Below are 18,680 nucleotides of genomic sequence, written 5' to 3'. Positions count from 1 at the left end.
TGACTTATGGCTTCATACACACAGCCACAGCCAGCCACCGATGCATGCCAATGGGAACAGAGGGGGAAAACACACACACACACATACACACACACACACACACACACACACACACACACACACACACACACACACATGTACAAATCTATGCCTCTTCAAGACTTCCAGCAAGATGTTTCACTCGTTTGTTCGGTGTTTTAGAGAAAACACATCTGTCTGTAATTACAGGAAAATGTCATCAATCTGACATAGTCGGGGTTGAGCACAGATTCATCTGTGGCAGGCTGCGTCTCTCTCTCTCCCTCTCTCTCTCTCTCTCTCACTCTATTGTTCCTGGCCCCCTTTGTCAGACCAGAGGCAGGGAGAGAAGAAGAGCTCCCAGGCTTGCAGTCTCGTCCTCTGGCAGCTCTTTCCCTGAGAATCTTTCAGACTCTGGGAAAACAGCAGGGCAGAGGCTCAGCTGATCTGTGTGTGTGTGTGTGTGTGTGTGTGTGTGTGTGTGTGTGTGTGTGTGTGTGTGTGTGTGTGCGTGTGTGTGTGTGTGTGTGTGTGTGTGTGTGTGTGTGTCTCGAGGCGGGCTCAATGCCTCAAGCCATCTGGCGAGTTCAAGCACACAAGCTGTGCCAGCTCAGGGCTGTTCTACTGTCACACTGCACAGAGTCAGACACAGAGTACAAGGCCATCAACATACACCTCCCTCAAACACACATGGAAGAAACCACTTCTCCTTCCTCTCTAGAAGGATGACCTCTGTACTATTATTTTATTTTCAAATTTTTGCTATTTATGATCGGTGTTATATAGGACTAAGCCTGCACCATGCCTCTGTAGTTGTTCATTGCAGTAGCTACAACAGTAGGAAGGTATTCAGCATGAATCAGTGACACGCTTTAGCTTGCTCGTTTGAAGTGTCCGCTCTCGTGACAACTGCAGCTGAGTCCTCTGTTATGCTAGCCCTGGCTATCAGCCTACACAGTGTTTCAACTCAACACAGCTATAGCCTCACATCAGCGTGTCTGTGTTGGCATGTCAGTGTGTGTGTGTGTGTGTGTGTGTGTGTGTGTGTGTGTGTGTGTGTGTGTGTGTGTGTGTATGTGGTTTCATGGCAGGGGCAGATTTATAGCTTTTGGTGGAACTGAGGATGAGTTTGGAGCACGGTTTATGACTTTGTTATGGAGCGCAGAGAGCGGCTGCACATTAGCAGTCCTTTAAACAAAAACACGTGTCCTCCGAAGACGAGTCACGGCAACGCTCTCCGTCTCCGCTCCGCTCCACGGCAAACATTAGGTACCTCGGCCCAGAACGTCGTATCCGTCAGCAGTTGTTTACCACTGTTGAATTGGCTAATTGCATTTCTGCGACATCACTCAGCAAAACACTGGACGCCCTGTGAGCTGCGTCTGAGGGCCATTCAAGAGTGGGTGTGCGTGATGGGCTTTTCTCAGGACTATTCCATGCATGAGACAACACTGCATTCTGTGTCCATCAACATGACCTCATCTCCAGAGCCAGGAGGGAATCATTGTGATGGTGAAAATGTGTAGTTCATTTGCACTCTCCTGAACTTGCCAAGCACTCTCGCTCTCGCTCGCTCTCTCTCTCAAACAACAACAACAACAACACCCATAGCCGGGTGTCCATAACAGGACATCCTCTGTGATGAATGTCAGCCTCTGTGTGCCCCTGGGATTTCATCATCAATACGAGACAAGAAGAACTCTGACAGTGACATGGACCTGTGAGACTATTGATGATCAGCTGACATGGTGACCTCATCCGTTCTACTCAATAGAGTCCAGATGTGACCCGCTCTTCTAGTGCCTAAACCACCACTCCTGAAAGCCCTGACCTCGCCCCCACCCCTCCTTCTGCAATTCCAGTCTTCAACATGGCCAGGGTCAAAGGTCGATGACCTTTCTAACTCTCACCTCCACGGAAGCCTGACTGTTTCCTTGTCTGGACTCCTGTTTCTGATGTGTGGCCTTCACGCTGCAGTAAAAGACCCCAGCAAGTTTGGGAATCAGGTTTCCCTGGTTAGAGCTGGAGCAACAAAGAGTGAATATAGATGTGTGGGGGTAGTGAGAAAGAAAGTTGGGATGGGCGGGGTGGGGGTGGGGGGGGAGGGGTGGTGGTCTGGAGTTCAGATAAGATCAGATAAGATCCTACTGCAGAGCTGCTGGTGGCTTACTTGTAATCTCTTTGCAATGTGTGGGTAAACACAAGCAACGCATAACGACCAGCCTCCAGCCTGACCCCACTACCTGGAACACCTTCATCTCTGTGTGCACCAACAGCAGTCTCGCTGCAATACCCAGGATCCGTAGCAGTGACAACAGCATTGCTGTCCCTTGTAGTAACATCTCACAGTAAATGGGACTATGAGTCTATAGGTAAGGGCCAGGCACACTGGGCTTTGATTACTGGGTTTCATTACATGGCTTCTATTCTAAAAGTCAACAGACATGGATATTACACTACATGAAGAATATTAATGTGCTCCAAGCAAATATATAATTGCTATATAAATATAATAGCAATTTGTCATCATGCATTCACTTCATACGCCACCATCTCAGTCTGCAATATATTTATTTCATGACAGAGGAGCTATGAGATAAAGTGATGTCCCTAAGGACAATCCAATATTAACCAGTCTACATGAAAGTCTGTTAACTGTCAAACTCTCTAGCCCTCTTTAAAAATTCACCACACCTGCATGAGCCAGTCTCTCTGTACCTAAGCTAAGTGCATGTGTGTGTGTGTGTGTGTGTGTGTGTGTGTGTGAGAGAGAGAGATAGAGAGAGAGAGAGAGTGTCTGTGTGTGTGTGTGTGTGTGTGTGTGGGGGGGGGGGGGGTCTGTCACTTGGCAGTCTCAACCAACTCTCCAGACCTCTGTAGGTGATGACAGGCCAAGGACACCACCACTACCACACCCCACCCCTCCCTGTGACTAAAAAGAAACACTCTGCACAGGAAAACTCCTCGCCACACACTCACACACACACACACTCACACACACACACTCACACACACACACACACACACACACACACACACACACACACACTCACACACAGTCCAGTCCAGTCTAGTCCTCCTATCCCTTCCCTTCGCCTCCACCCTGGCCCGCCGGACGGTCCGCCTCTTCAGCTACTCTCCGCTGGCCGCATTCCTCGCCCTACGCAAATGTTTACTCTCCTAATTAAAGGTCAAGCACAGACCCAAGCCTCCATCAATTACCCCGGTCTGAGAGAGAGAGCGGCGAAGAGGGGTACTGGGTGGAGTGGGGTTGGGGTGGAGTGGGGGTGGGGGGTGGGGTGGAGGTCATGATGATGTTTACAGCTAAACGGCCACAGAGAACAAACTCACAGTGTGTTTACGGGGGCGCGCAGCTGCGGCGGACAGATAAGGTCTCCGTTCCTGAGACTCAACAACTGGAAACAGGTGGGCGCTTTTTTTTTCTTTCCTTTAGCGTCAACCGTGTGTCACCCCCCACCCCCCCACCACCCCCAACTGCCAACACTCGAGTTCAATCCCGTACTGTGTGGGCTGAGCGGCAGTCCGAGCTATCAATCAGAGGGGTTTGGGGAGCTGCCAGATGGCTTTTTTTTTCGGATGGTGGGCCGGAATATGGCCACCTGTTTGGGGGCAGAGGAAACCAAGACTGGAGCTCAATGCGGAGATAGTCTCGTGAAGCGTAAAGGCCCAACATTTAGCTCACCAGTCGGCGCCTGATTCCTGCCACTATACATGGGAAGGAAGAGAGCAGGGAGCAGGGGAAGCGAGGAGCTTCAGGGGGGGACATAAGGCTGCCCCTACAGCCCCCTTAGCATGACATTGCTCCCTGCTGCTGAGCGTGCTTCAGCACCTTAGGAACGCTTGGTACGCACGACCGGGGGAAATATGTGCCCACCGCCACCGCACCCAGCGCTCTGTGAGGATTCCATGGTAATGAGAAACAGGCCAGGAAGCAAGAAAATGGCTCCTCTCTCCTGCACACTCACTGCCTCACTCACTCTTCACTCTCCTTCTCATGTATTCCCTATTCACTTGCTCCCTTCCCCTCTCTCTCACTCTCTCTCTCTCTCTCTCTTTTTCTCTCTCTCCATTCCTCTTCCCCCCATCATCCCGATTCCTCCTTCATTCTTTTACTATTTCCATAATTCTGTTTGATTTATGACACGATGAGCGTGACGCTCGTTCTGTCCAATGATCATTGTTATAACTAAAGCCGTGTCCATAAAAGGCAGCCTCGTTAACGGCGTAGTAATGCCAGTCTCGCTCTCGGCCCTTCTCTCTCCTCTCACGCAGCCAGCCGCAGAGGCGAGCAGGTTCACTCCCAGACGCACCTCAGCAGCAGCACCACCACCCTGCACCACCCTACCCCAGAATAACCTCTCATTCCCCAGCCCTCGCACCACCTCGCGTCCTTGCATTACCCTGCTGCACCCAGCGCCCAGGTAACTTTACCCATTCATTCTGCCCACCGATCAATACTTCTACATCTCTTCTACTTTTCAGCATTTTATGTCTTTTTCTTTTTGCTGCTGTATTGGATGGCAGAACACTGAGCAAGGCCATCAGTGAAGGGCAATGAGAAAAGATACACCTCCCTGCATGCCCCCTCCACCACAGTCATAGTCATACAGTTCTGCTGATGGACCCCCAACACACATACACGCGCACACACACACACACACACACACACACACACACACACACACACACACACACACACACACACACACACACACACACACAGACAAACACACACAGACAGAGACTGACTCCATCTCTCTCTCTCTCTCTCTTGTGAGAAATGAGGGCTGCTCTGTGGGTTCACTAAGACCTTCCCTTAGGAGATTCCAGCTTAAAGTCTTTAAATCTCTGTAATGTGTCTCCACGAGAAGGATAGGATTGCAACTCTAACCAGATCCACAGCCACATTTGTGAGGGATGTCTCTTCAAGGAAGAGGGGATACTCACAATAAACAATGACCACAACTAGTTAGCAGTGTCCCACACTACAGTTTAATACAGCCTTACATTAGGAAAACTCTTTTCTTCTTTTCATCATTCTTTATTTGTCCAAACAATATGGGTTTTAAGGGTTGCTCATCCATACATGGGTCTGATCAAAACACTGTTTGGGCCCAGTGGTGCTGGGACCTCTCACTCTGACACTAAAAGAGCTAGATTGATGTTCAGGAGAAAGTTGTGTATCTTTGAACCAAACACGACTGCATGTGGTATTTCTTGCTGATGAAATCTTCATGTCCCACTCTCTCTAGAGGAGCTCCTCACTCCCCTGGAGAGTGTGTGTGTGTGTGTGTGTGTGTGAGAGAGAGAGAGAGAGAGAGAGAGAGAGAGAGTGTGTGTGTATGTGTGTGTGTGTAGGCATGTACTGTATGTGTGAGTTACAGAAGTATAGGTACACTCTATCCAGTGTCCATTGCTGTTTATTCAGACATGGTGCAATAGCAACCAAGCACAAGAGTATACAGTTTTGTTTCCATGACTGTGTGTGTGTGTGTTCAGTGACCTGAACCATAAGTGTGAATCATCTGGTCCTCCAAAACATCCAAGAATAACCCCCCCCCCCCCCAACCCAAACACACACACACACACACACACACACACACACACACACACACACACACACACACACATAAAACTCTCATACTCCACCTCTGTCGCCTCCCCTTCCCATCTGGCAAACAAGACTTGCTACAGGGAAGCTCACAGCATCCTCTGCTTTGTAAAAAGTCTCTGTTGAGAAATGGCATCCCTGCCATGAATAACGAGAAGAGAAGGAAAGACGACACTAGGACAACATATCAGCATATTGATTTCCCCCGGGGGAATATTAAAGCATGGATCTCTGACAAGCAGCAACTCCAAGACCTGAGAAGAACATGATGTGAAGAGAGAGGGAGACAAAATAAAGAACGAGAGGGAGAAGACCCCGAGAAAAAGAATGAGGGACCAAAAGAAAGAACAATAAATAGTTAGAAAGTGAATGAGAGAGAAAGAGAGAGAGAAAGAGAGAAAGCTCGCAACTCTCCCCAACAGTTCCATTCTTCGAAAGTGCCCACTGACGTCACTGGCTTCCTAAACATTCGGCAATCTATTAGCCCTGGCATGAGGGTGAAAATTAACGCAGCCATCCTGGGACACGCTCCGTTGCCGTTGCCGTAATAGCAGCCTGAGCCATTACTTCACATTCGATCATTTCCCACCCTCACATCACATGCAGGCAGGCTGATAGCTGTTCTGCTTTTGCTGCAGTTCTCGAGCCCTGTGAGGAACGGAGAGGAGAGGAGAGGAGCAATCAAGAGTCCACGCCGTAAATTCAAACGCTTGTGTATCTCAATGAGGCTCTAATCAAAAGGAAAGTCATATATTTTGTTTTTGCCCTGCCGCATCTGCTGAATCCTAGTATTCATTGTCGTACGAAATTACATTTCTCTATTCTCATTTACGCCCCAGATGGCAAATTCCTTTTTAAATGAACAACACAGATGCAGGCAGTTGATTTAGAAGTTCCTTTTTTTACATCTCTCCCGCTCTCTCTCTTTCTGTTTACTTCTCTTCCTCCCAATCTCTCTCTCTCTCCATCTCTCTCTCTCCCTGAAAATGGCATCTCTCTCTCTCCCTCTCCCTCTCTCAGTCCTCGATGTCTTTTTCCCCGCCTCAGTCACTGGCATTGCGAAATGAATCAAAACAACCACCTGACAAGCAGCCAATTAAAGCCTGAGGAGACGCCATGGCTCTCTGTAACTGCGCTGCCCCACTGATTGATGGGCGCCGGGCCCTGTGGTTCTGCGGAATCGCTGGTGCCGGGCCAACTGTCACGAGGCTGGCCCTGTTATTGATGGGCCTCCACAGGGCAAACTCACCCAGGCTCTCTCCCAGTCTTTCCCCAGCCACACCGCTACAGCTATGCCTGCAGAGGACTCATGGACGAGCCAGGCTAACAAGAGGTGCCTTCTGGGAAAAGGTAAGTACTCCATGGGTCTTCATCAACTATTAAATGCATTTTTATTTTAAAGATTTGTTGGTACACTTCCAGGAAGAAACAAAAACATTCAGTTCATTTTTTGGAAAACCAACAGCAAAAGAACCTATCAGAGTGTTCCCTGTAGATCTTTTAAGGATTCTTCCATGAAAACAAACCAACAAGGACCACTCAATCATTCTAAAAGGTACATTTTACTAGGTGAAAATTATGTCAAGTTATGCTTCCACAGATCCCCTCCAACCAGGTTTCAAAGCTTCACAGCACACTAGTGACACTGACTTCATTGCCATCCCACTGTCCCTGTGTTCACTTATGACACTCACACTTTCCCACTCAACTCTATCAACAGAAAACCCAAATCAGTGTTCATGCATTCCATTTGTACATGCTTACAACTTGTGACAACTCGTACATTGTGAAATGGCGTAACTTCCTTGTCTTGAGAACTCGCCATGAACTGGGGGTCCTTTGACTGGTGTCACTTCTCGTCAGATGAGTTTAGGAGGGTGTGCCATTGCGTCATTTTTTGTAACTTTTTGTTTTTTCGGACAACTTACAAGATGAGCGCATTGGACAAATGGATCTCACCATGTGTACCATGGATCACAAATGGATCACACCATGTGTACTCCATCAACCAGTGGGAAAAGGCAGCAAAGTCGAGTGGGAAAGCATCAATTCTCGCACACAAATGTGGCCCGCAGCATTGACAAAAATTCCTTCGAATTCTGTGTGCAGCCAGGTTCTGGTGTGCTCCAGGTGTCACATGAAGATTCACTCCAAACTCATGCGTGTGTTTATTTGTGAGTTTATCTTCAGGAACCATCTGAGGCACCTTCACAGTAGAGATTACAGATATTATCCTTATTGCGTAACCCTATGAAATAGACCACGAGGAGCATGCAACTACAGACAGCAGCTGAATCTGTCTCCCCACACGGCTACAGACGGGCTGCTCTGAGCTATTTCAATTCAATCTTTTCTCATTCAGCAGTACAACAATATTGCTTTTATTATTATGCTCATATATAGAATACAATACACGCTGAAGTGCCCTTGAGCAAGGCACCTAACCCCTCACTGCTCCCCGAGCGCCGCTGTTGTTGCAGGCAGCTCACTGCGCCGGGATTAGTGTGTGCTTCACCTCACTGTGTGTTCACTGTGTGCAGTGTGTTTCACTAATTCACGGATTTGGGTAAATGCAGAGACCAAATTTCCCTCACGGGATCAAAAGAGTATATATACTTATTAGGGCTGCCAAAATAACTGATTAATTCCGATTAATTAATTTGAGAAAAAACAACTCATTAAAAAAATGAGTGCAGATTAATCGATTCAGTATGACCTTTGACCCCGAGCCGTTCTAGTCAGTAAAAATTTGACTGTAAAATGAAGGAGAGAGAAGAAAACATGCTGCCTGGATCATTGATTGGAACATTTACTTTTAAAAACGACCTGATGGTGTTGATAAAAAATAAAGTGTTGAAAATAAAGTCCTCTGCAATGTCTGCAGCAAGGAATTTGCATATCACCGGAGTTCATCAACTCTATAGTCGCACATCAATGCAAAGAAATAAGTGTTGACATTGAGGGGAGTGTTAATTTATTTTCATTATGTCCCCTAGGTTATATCTGTGGCCTGAAATGCCTTGTATGTGAAAAAAAAAACTTCTTCCCAAAGCACTTTTGAATTTATTTCCCTCAGCATATTAGGTCATATCATAGATTATTATGGCAATTATTTGAACAGTGAAAATAATAATAAAAGAGTTTTTGAACTTTAATGTCACTAATGCTGATTATTCAATGATTCATTTGAATTTAAATATTTAAAATACTTTCACAGCAAAGATTATATATGCGATTAATTTAGATTAATTAATCACAGAGTATGTAATTAATTAGATTTTTTTTTTTATCGATTGACAGCCCTAATACTTATATATACTTATATTACAGAGGCCTTTTCGCAAGTGATGATTTCCTAACACACACCAAGTGCTATGGGGGGAGAATCATATCACAAGTAGATTGACTCCCTTTGGTGGACTGCTTCTCTGCTTTCATTTGGCCTGTGAAGATTATTTATGACCCAATCAGAAAAAGGTCCCATTTTCAATCCAGGAAACAGCAGCGTTTATTACCAGTGGTCTAGGGAGGAGGGACTGGGTGAAACGGAGGCATCTGTGCAATGAGAGAGAGAGGGAAGACAGAGAGTGTGTGTGTGTGAGAGAGAGAGAATGTGAGAGAGGGAGAGAGAGAGAGAGAGGAAGAAGGAGGGAGGAAGGAAGAGATATAAGAACCTTTACTCTTTTGATACCTTAGTACCATATACAGTATCGCACAAACAGGCAAAGTACCAGGCATTTAGGGGCCCACAGAGGAAAGGGAGACATTTTGGCTCATAAACTCCTCTGGCTCCGTGGAAACGCCGGGGCGACAGGCTGCCTCCCCGCGGTGCGCGAGCCATTAAATAACGCTGAGGCGACTCATCGGCACAGATCCCGTCGGGGAACATCCCCACACACACACACACACACACACACACACACACACACACACACACACACACCACGCGACATCTGTCTGATAGCCATTCTAATCTTTGCCCAAGCTCACTGTCTGACAGTATCAATGTGATTCGCATGCAAAGCCTCTCTCACACACAGCAGCAGTGGTGCCAAACTGTGACAGTGTTACCAAAGCACAGCACAGCACAGCACAGAAGAGGTCTGAAAGTGATTTCAGTTCTGGCTTTGTTTCCACTTAAGGCGGATATTCAGATTCTCATGTCCAAGTTCATATTTCTTCACTCTGCATACTGTTCTTTTCCATGCAGAGGTTCAAGTTGGACATGATGGATTTCTTTTTTTTCTTCTCTTCTTTTTCGTTCTCAGAGAACGAGAACACAAAGCATGAAAAGCAGGAGGCGGGGGGGGGGGGGGGGCACTGAGAACTGCTCTGGGATGAAAAGCATCTGCTAAATGCATAAAAGTAAATGGGAATGAATCCGTTCTGCATGTGCAACCTGGAGGCTGGTGCCAAGAGCACAGAACTCTAGGGCTAGTGTTGATCATAGGGAAGGCTTAGAAAGCGGTGTGGCTTGGCCAGACTGAGGGGTTAACCACTAGAGGAGGTGAGGGTGGACGATATGGCGGTATGGGGGGGGGGGGGGGTTGCCAGAAACACAACCCCAGCAGCTGTGTCTATCACTTGGCTCCCCACATTCCAGATTTACAGCGAATCAGCAGCGTGGAAAGACAAATGGGCAGAGTGTGTGGGGGGGGTGGGCTCTTCACAGGGAGGGAAAACACAGCTTTGAGAAGCACAGGGAGAGAAAACACAGCTTTGAGAAGCACAGTGTTTTCAGCGCAGGCAATATCATGACCATGAGTGTGATGATGAATGCACATGAGATGTAATGAGAGCTGTCCTGTCTACCCTGAGATCTTCTCACGGTGAGCAGTGAAGGGTTTTGGACTTTTTGAGCTCACTCAGCTTGACACTGCTTTCTGTACACATACACATCCAGAGAGAGAGAGAGAGAAGTATGTGCACAAGGAAATAGACAAGCGTTGCACTGGCACACACATGCACATGCACACACTGAGACACACGTAGGTATATGCACACATAACTTTGAGACGTTTCTGTCTCTGTGAGCAACTTCAGCAAACCATTCATGCTGCAATAGGGGATCTTGTGAAAAAGACTTCCATATAGGAGAGGAACATAAAATGAAACTGACTGGCCTTCCCTCCCTGAGCTCACACACAGTGTAAGAAAGACCCAGCAGGTACAATAAGTGGGTCAGACTTAATCCTGCCTGTGCCTGAACACCACACAGGGAAGCGCAGAGCCCAGTCAGGAAGTCCCTTAACACCCTACTCTGCTCCGTCTCCACCAGGATCCCACGTCAGCGGCAGGGTGCTGCACACTAGCGATGTCAAGGTCATTGGTTTAATTTCCGCGGGGGGGAAACAAATGCGCTCAAATAATGTACTCCATGTCCATTAAAGGGGTCTGATCTTGAAAGCACATAGCCTGTGCAAACCATTGAATCTCTTCACTGATGGACTTTGTGAGAGGTGGAACAACCATGTCGCTCAATCGGTACTGAAGACGCCTGAGGCCACCCTTATTAAAGAAAGTATTGGTGTGCAGGCCAGGTCATGCGTTTGGCGGAGCTGAAATCAACGGTGCACATCTGGAATTGATCGGACACCACTTAACACATCTGATGTTCCCTGTAGTGGACAGCCAGTGCACAGGGTCATAGAGGTGTACTTCGGCCACTGACCAACAGATCAATCAACCCCCCTCAGGACACCACGTTGAATCGGACGCGAACATGCTGACGGAGCGCTAGCTGATAACAAGTCTCCAAAAAAAGACGGTATTGTTTACCTCGTAAAGACGTATGAACAGGACATGCGCAAACACTCCACACGGGAACGGCACACGGGACGGCATAGGCTACCCATACATTCACACACCAGGTCATATTACATAAGAAGTGAGACTTAATTAAAGGGTGACATAGGCAAGCACCACAAGCGATTAATGAAGGGTGATCACAATGCGTCACAGTCCTTGGCTTTTCCATGGACTATTTCTCCGGATATAAAACGAAATCCGAGCCTAAAAACGTTGTCACGTAGCGAAATTTACAATGGTGTCACTAATTTATATTTTCCAAACAATCACTAAGTTAGTGTAGCCATTTTATGTAACTGAACGCTTCTATTGAAAGCAGACAAAATTAAAGGAAACTGGATAGCCTACTCACCATTCACAATTATGTTTAATTGCCACAAGTCACCAAACTCGTATATTTCAATGAACTGAAGCGAAGATAGGCTGAAGTGCCTTTCAACTTTCATCTGTGGGCATGAAACTGTCTTGTTTGGATTGTATAGTGAAACAATGTGTCACACACTACCTTTCATTAGTTCAGGAAATTAAAGTTGTTTCCACATAATTTTCCAGTGAGTGCACATCCAAGCGAAGCAACGTTAGAAAACTGTAAAAGCAATAACCCCGTCCTCCAGCCCCATGCACGCGTACAATGTGAGTAAAATTCCACTGCGTGTTTACACTCTATAAAAGTAATAGCTCAAACTCATATTTCAAATGAATATGTGCCAGTGTTTATAGGCGACATTACTTACATACTAGCACACATAACTGGCGTTATTTTCATGTAGAAGAAAAGAGAAGCATGTAAAGAAAAACTTACGTTCTCGGGACTTCAACAAGGACTACGATGCAGTTATTTCCGAAACCGGGTGATTTTTGCTACACTTTCTTTAATCAAGACACATGCCAGTACAGTCCAACAAAGGCATCATAATGTTGAACTTCTACTGAAACCTTTCACGGTTTTATCCCCGTCACAGCCGACGTAGACTGGCGATACGGGACTTCTGCTTGCCCAGCGCGCATACTGATGGAAGAGATCACAGCAGACTGCCTCGGTCGCTGCTTCCCGAGACCCTGCCCCCCATCTGCAAGCATGTGTGTGCGTACGTGTGTGTCGGTCCATGCATGTGTGCGCCGCCGCTGGCAGAGCGCGCGAAGCATGCTCTCATCGGATGGCCAGCGCTCATCTGGAGCGACAAGTTTTCGGGTACGGGCGGGGTAGGGGAAACAGAGGCAGAGGGAGGACGCGCTCTAACGGCCGGCATGTAAGTTACTCATGTTGGTAAAGGTTAATAGGCCTTTTCCTATTATTTCTGAGAATGAAACAGGAGTGCAACATGTCATGTTGCAATTTGCCATCTTCAAATAGCACGTTTGATATTTTCTAAAGTCCACCTGCAGCCACGACAACGACCATATACCTTTACAAGGTGCGTCAAATTGATTATCTGAGCATCTAAAGGTGTATTCACCTTGCAGGGCCGCCAACAATAAAGAGCCCATTTGTCCATGGGCACGACTCCACCGCTGACACCTGTCTCATTCAGAAATATTCTCTCCTCTGAAAACACCATCTGCGGCCACACCGACTCAGCGGTGCCCTATGGAGCAAGCACGGTGAGTCATCGACTTTGAAATGAGAGACGTCATTGTGTTCGCGTGGGCTTGAGTTTCAAGGGATGGAAGAGACTAGTTTTGTGTATGTGCATGTGTGTGTGTGCCGCATCGGGTTCTATGATTTGTCCCCGGAAAATAAATGTACTTCTGCTGCAGCAGCAGTAGTCATTCCCAGAATAACATGCAGCAATCAACCATAAACGATTAGAGCTTCAATCCTGTTCGCTGGTGCAATTTACAGTATGGCACTTTTACAGTGCATACCAGAGCCATGGATGAACTCCTGGTGACCTGTGCCTATAAACCCTGCTCATCATTTTTTTTAATTCCTGCCAAACAAATATTACACCTCCCACTTCTCATCATAACCTGTAGTATATTCCTGTCATTTTCCTTCTCTCTCTCTGATACACACACAGCTGCAGTTGCATTTGCATGTACACACACACACACAGTTGCGCACACTTCACTACTTAAATCACTTCCATGCCTCATTAATATCACGTGCAGGCCCATCCCCTCTTTATGGCTGCTGTGCTAATATGATCCGCGCTGAAATGGAAGAGAGCAAATGGGCTGTCCTCCAACACATCTCCATGGATGGGCATCTAAGGAGAGGGGCGCCACATTCCCAGTTCAGGAACCATATCAGGAGGCAGGATCAGTAGATAAAGGATCAGTAGGATCCAGTAGATAAAGAATCCTTATGGTTCCCTGGGTTGTTATTGTGTCCCCCCAGTGTATATGTGTGTGTGTGTGTGTGTGTGTGTATGTAAGATTAACATTAGCGTCTCTGCTCTCCCTCCCTTAAGTCATCTGGCTGCCACGTCTCAGAGGTGATGTAATGGATCCTCACTGTTCTGTTATCTCCTCCTCTGCTGCCTGGGCCTCGCCAGTCTCCAGCACTCGGCCTGGACATCCTCACGGAGGATGTGTGTGTGAGGAGGATGTGTGTGATGTGTGTGTGTGTGTGTGTGTGTGAGGAAGATGTGTGTGTGTGTGTGTGTGTGTCACTCTGCTTCTTTCCTCTCCAGTGTATTAGCACTGTGTGCCCTTCATAGTTTGGATTAAAAATATTCTTTAAGTTGATGTAAATTTGAATGCACATTTTGTATGTATTTGTATAACTTAATTTGCAAAGTTTTGTACAAAATACAGTAATACACATCATGGCTGAATTGCTGTGAACCAAAATAGTGTTAGATATAGATAGATAGATAGATACTTTATTGATCCCTAGGGGAAATTCAAGGAAATGTGTTAATGTGAAAGAGAGCGAGAGAGAGTGATAAATGCATGTAAACTTAGATGATTTTATTTTTAAACTGTGTGTTTTAGGTGCATGGAAATGTCTGTGTAAATGACAGTGGTGCGTTTGCATGTATTGTGTATCTGCACATGTGGACATTTGTGTGTGTGTGTGTGTGTGTGTGCATGTGTGTGTGTGAAAGAGAGAGAGGGAGAGAGAGAGAGAGAGAATGTGTTTATACTGCTAATGCCAACATGGGGAGGCTTTAGACTTGCTAGTGGTTGTCCTCAGCATCCAAAACTCTCATTCTGCTGAGCAGTCACCTTTAACCCACAGACCCTGCATGACATTCTTTGACTGAACAGTGTGAGAGCACTGAGGTCTTACAGAGAAACCGTGAGAAAAGGGTAGGGTGTGTGTATGTGTGTGTGAAAGAAAGAGAGAGAGTGAGAGAGAGTGTGTGTGTGTGTGTTGGTTAGAAAACCAAAAGTGGTCATAATCTAAACCCGCTACAAAATGACCACTGTAAGGAGACAGTTAATAGAGTTTCACACGAACCGACCCACTTTACCATACACATAAAACGCCAACGCATCAGACATGCAAAATGCGGACCACAGGGGGAAAGAATTCCGAATGTGGCTCAGGGAACGATGGAATGACTGTAGCTTCTTGGACACAGTCAAAGCTCGTTATGGAAGAAGCCGCATTTGGAGTGGAGGGTCTCCATTGGGAAACTCACTAGAGCCCGATCCGGGAAGACAGGCTGAAGGGCTTCCAAGAAAATACACTTAGATTTTCACATGAATGAAAAAACAAAACAAATTACAAAACAACTTTTGTTCCATTTTACCATTTGGTTCTGTTTGATTCATCAAAAAAATCACACACTTCATAACTGCTCAACCCCATTGCAAATTCAATTTCAAATTTTCCTCACTCTGGAGATTCCGACGGTCCTAGAAACAATTAATGTTCAGCCATGTCTGGAGAGCTTTACAGAGACTCAATTAACCACGATTGAGAGAAAATTATATGTGTGATTATGGGTCTTCCGAATCCTTTGCAGAATAATTCTTCAGTAGTTTGTGGCTTATGAGCCAATAAGAAAGCTATGGAAAGCCATCCAGACTCAGAGACAGAGCCCAAAGCCTGTCCTCATGAGCCATGGTCCTCAGCACTGAGTCTTTTAATGCACTTTTTTTATTAAGTTTACAGACAGTTACACCACAAGGAGGACAATAAAAAATGGGGAAGCATTATACACACACAACCAATAAAACAAACTGTGGATAATAACAGCAGTAAGCATAACCATGTAGTGATATAAATGACATTATTATAATCATCATTCTTATTATTGTTGTTGCTGGAGAGTTCCTATTCAAGTAAAATGATTATATTAATCTCCATTAATTTTGTGATAATATTTCCACTGTTTATGGAAAAAAATATTTTAGTTAATCTGGTAGGGTTCATTTGTTTCATGGCAGTCATTTTAAAAGTTTCTTAAATTGTTATTCACATGTGATCCTGTTCACTTACTCAAAGAGATTCACAATTCTGTCCTGTCCTAATGAACAGTGGCATGATTTAAATTAGCTGGTCACTGGGCATTGCATCAAATGAAGGTTGTTGTGGTTCACTGTGACTAAATTCATCATATCAAAACATTCACAAAGCTGATCGAAGATATCAAACAAACGCAGAGGGGAGTCACACCAGGGATGAATAGTCTCTGCTGCATTGCCTTGTGGGAGTTCGTTACGGGGCCTGAAGTAATGCAGTGTCCCAGAAGGGGAGGTGGCTCCACTGATTCACGTTAAGAAACATTTGCATACATCAGAATCATCAAATCAGTGTGGGCCACTGCAGCGTAAAACACGTTCTCAGAACTACACTGTAGCTTCCCCACACACAGAACACAACACACACACACACATACAGACCACACACATACTGCACGTACACGAAACATGCAGGCACCACGCACACACACAAACATGCACACAAGAAGTCAGAATCAGAATTTATTTGTCATTGGATTAAGTGTGCGAGAGAGAGAGAGAGAGAGAGAGAGAGAAAGAGAGAGAGAGGACAAGACCTTAATCTACAGACAGTCCAAAAGTTGTACTCAAGACACTAGGTAGGAGCCCACTTTGCGTGACTATTGGAGGCTTTCCAAAATAGCACCCTACATCTCATCCAGTCTCACCACTGCAAAAGTGAAAAAGCAGTCACACTGCAATCAGTGGAAATGGATTATCATTGTCTGAATGATAGTGGCCTATTTCTACATTCTCCCTTTGGAAAGTTTTCGGACCTTTTAAAGTTTTCCACTGACTCATATTGAAATTATTTAAATTTATTACCTTGTCAGTCAACACACAGTAGTCCACAATTGTAAAGCAAAACATGTTTTGGAGTGTTTTGTTAATTTATAAAAATTACTGAAATATTCCCTTGACTATACCTCCGTTGCTCATGCCACTTCTCTCTTTCTCTGTCACACACACACTCTCTCTCTCACTCACACACAGAGTTTTTTTGTAGTGCTTGTGTTTTCTAAAGCTCTCTTGTGCGTACCAGGGGTCTCCCCATGCTGTGGTCTACCGACGGACCATTTGCCCACAGCTGTGCTCCCCACTCCACAAGGACCCACAAGTGGTCTTCTCAGTGGCAAACCAATCACACCACCAGACAGGCATCAAGTAAAGCTGAGTGTGTGGGCACATTAGCGCTCCAGAGGAACCCAGGAATGTCCAACTCTTAAACAGCTGAGAGGACATGGAATCGAGGCTCGGAAAGGCTGGCCAAGAGCTGAATCAGGCCTGAGAGAAACCAGATGTTGTTTATGCAGATAACATCTTCCCTGATAATGAACAGGAAATTAATTACGAAGTTTGCGATTTTTCGACAAGTCTCCTTGGAAAGGGATATTTGCTATATGCTTTCAAATTCTCTTGGCCACCCTTGCATACCCTCACTAGATAGATGTTTTTAAAAAGAAAGAAAAAAATTGACAGAACAAATCTATGACTAGACTCGATTGTCAGTGCTCTTTAAAAGCCGGTACCCCTGGTTTTCCCGAGCAAGGGCAGCGTACTCACTGTACAGTGACTGGACTCAGGGGTAGAGGTAGATGGATAGCATGCAGTCCAGTCCAGTCCAGTGCAGGACAGGACAGCGGGCCCACAGCAGAACATCAGCAGGGCTGCCCACTCCAGCAGGGAGGCAGCAGACGGCCTCGATGGTGTTTTATGCCCCCAACGTCGTCTTCCAGGCAGCGCTGCCACCGTCGGCTTAAAGGCACCTTATCCTAAACCTAACCCTAACCCTCACCCTAACCTTAAAGGAGAATTCCGGTGTGATATTGACCTAAAGTGTGTTGAAACATGATACCGAGTGTGAACGCAGGGCCGTTTGAAGGAATTTGGGGGCCCCAAGCAAAATGCACCGCACGCAAAGCCTACAGGAACCACAGCATAGCCATACAGTTTAAGTTCACTCACACTTTATATAAATAAAAAATGTTGACAGTGCAAATACTGCTGTTGCATATATATACTGTGCATTAGTTTTGAACATTTTGAACATTTGAACATTTGCAAAAACACCACCGTACCATAAAATCCAATGTCAGCTTCTTCCTCATGAATGGAGGATGAAGTTGATGGTGTACCTGGGAAAATAATTGAAAAAAAAAATCAGAAATTACCGGTGAAGTACGTTTGACCATTTCACTGTTAGCATATTGGAAATGGTCATTAACAGCTCAGCTCGGTGAGAGAAATTCACTTTACCTTCATCAGTGGAGGTATCCTTAGGAAGATCCTGAGGGCTGAGAAATTTAAGCAAAGCACCTTGAGGGAGAAAGAAAAGATATGTTAGCATTTCCATATTTTGATATTTAGAAGGGATGCAGCTGCTTTCACAACTACCAATGCTTACTGTAAAAACATCCCAAGCTAATGTTATACATTGACCTAGGCCTACTTGTAACTTAACATAGCATTTAAGCATTCTGCTGTTTGAGAATTAGACAGACACACCTGGTGCTTTAAAGACAGCTGGCGTGCATGAATACTGCTAGACATGAATATTCCAGTCTGCTTTGATGCACGGAATTTATCGTGTGGTTTTCCTAACCCCCATTTGGTAAATAGATTATCACGGTCGAATAGTTAGTATAGCAGAGAAGCTATGCCACTTTCATCAAAACCTATTACAAAGCTATAGCAATGTTATGTCATTAAATACGATAAACAGTGATTCTGGAACAGATCTGCGTTTTCCTTATCCCGTTAATAAACATATTACAGTATGTAACCATATTCCGTCCGTTCGGAAAAAAAAGTTGCGCTAACTGTA

General features: G+C 45.7%; 1 protein-coding gene across 1 annotated transcript in view; it reads right to left on the bottom strand.

Moving 5' to 3' along the window:
* LOC143124285 (leucine zipper putative tumor suppressor 2 homolog) overlaps nucleotides 1-12,555 on the bottom strand; it is a 72,843-nt gene extending 60,288 nt beyond the window's left edge. Inside the window, exon 1 of the mRNA XM_076285712.1 lies at nucleotides 12,261-12,555. The gene's annotated coding sequence lies outside the window, so the exon portion shown is untranslated. The remainder of the gene's footprint in view (nucleotides 1-12,260) is intronic.
* Between the last annotated feature and the right edge of the window lie 6,125 nt (nucleotides 12,556-18,680).

This window comes from Alosa pseudoharengus, unplaced genomic scaffold (genome assembly GCF_046254945.1).
Source record: "Alosa pseudoharengus isolate Yale_2024_CS ecotype anadromous, Long Island Sound unplaced genomic scaffold, YU_APseudo_1.1 YU_APseudo_1.1_scf_15, whole genome shotgun sequence".
Taxonomy (NCBI): Eukaryota; Metazoa; Chordata; class Actinopteri; order Clupeiformes; family Clupeidae; genus Alosa; species Alosa pseudoharengus.
Note: the sequence above shows the minus strand (reverse complement) of the source record. Positions and strands in the feature narration are given on the sequence as shown.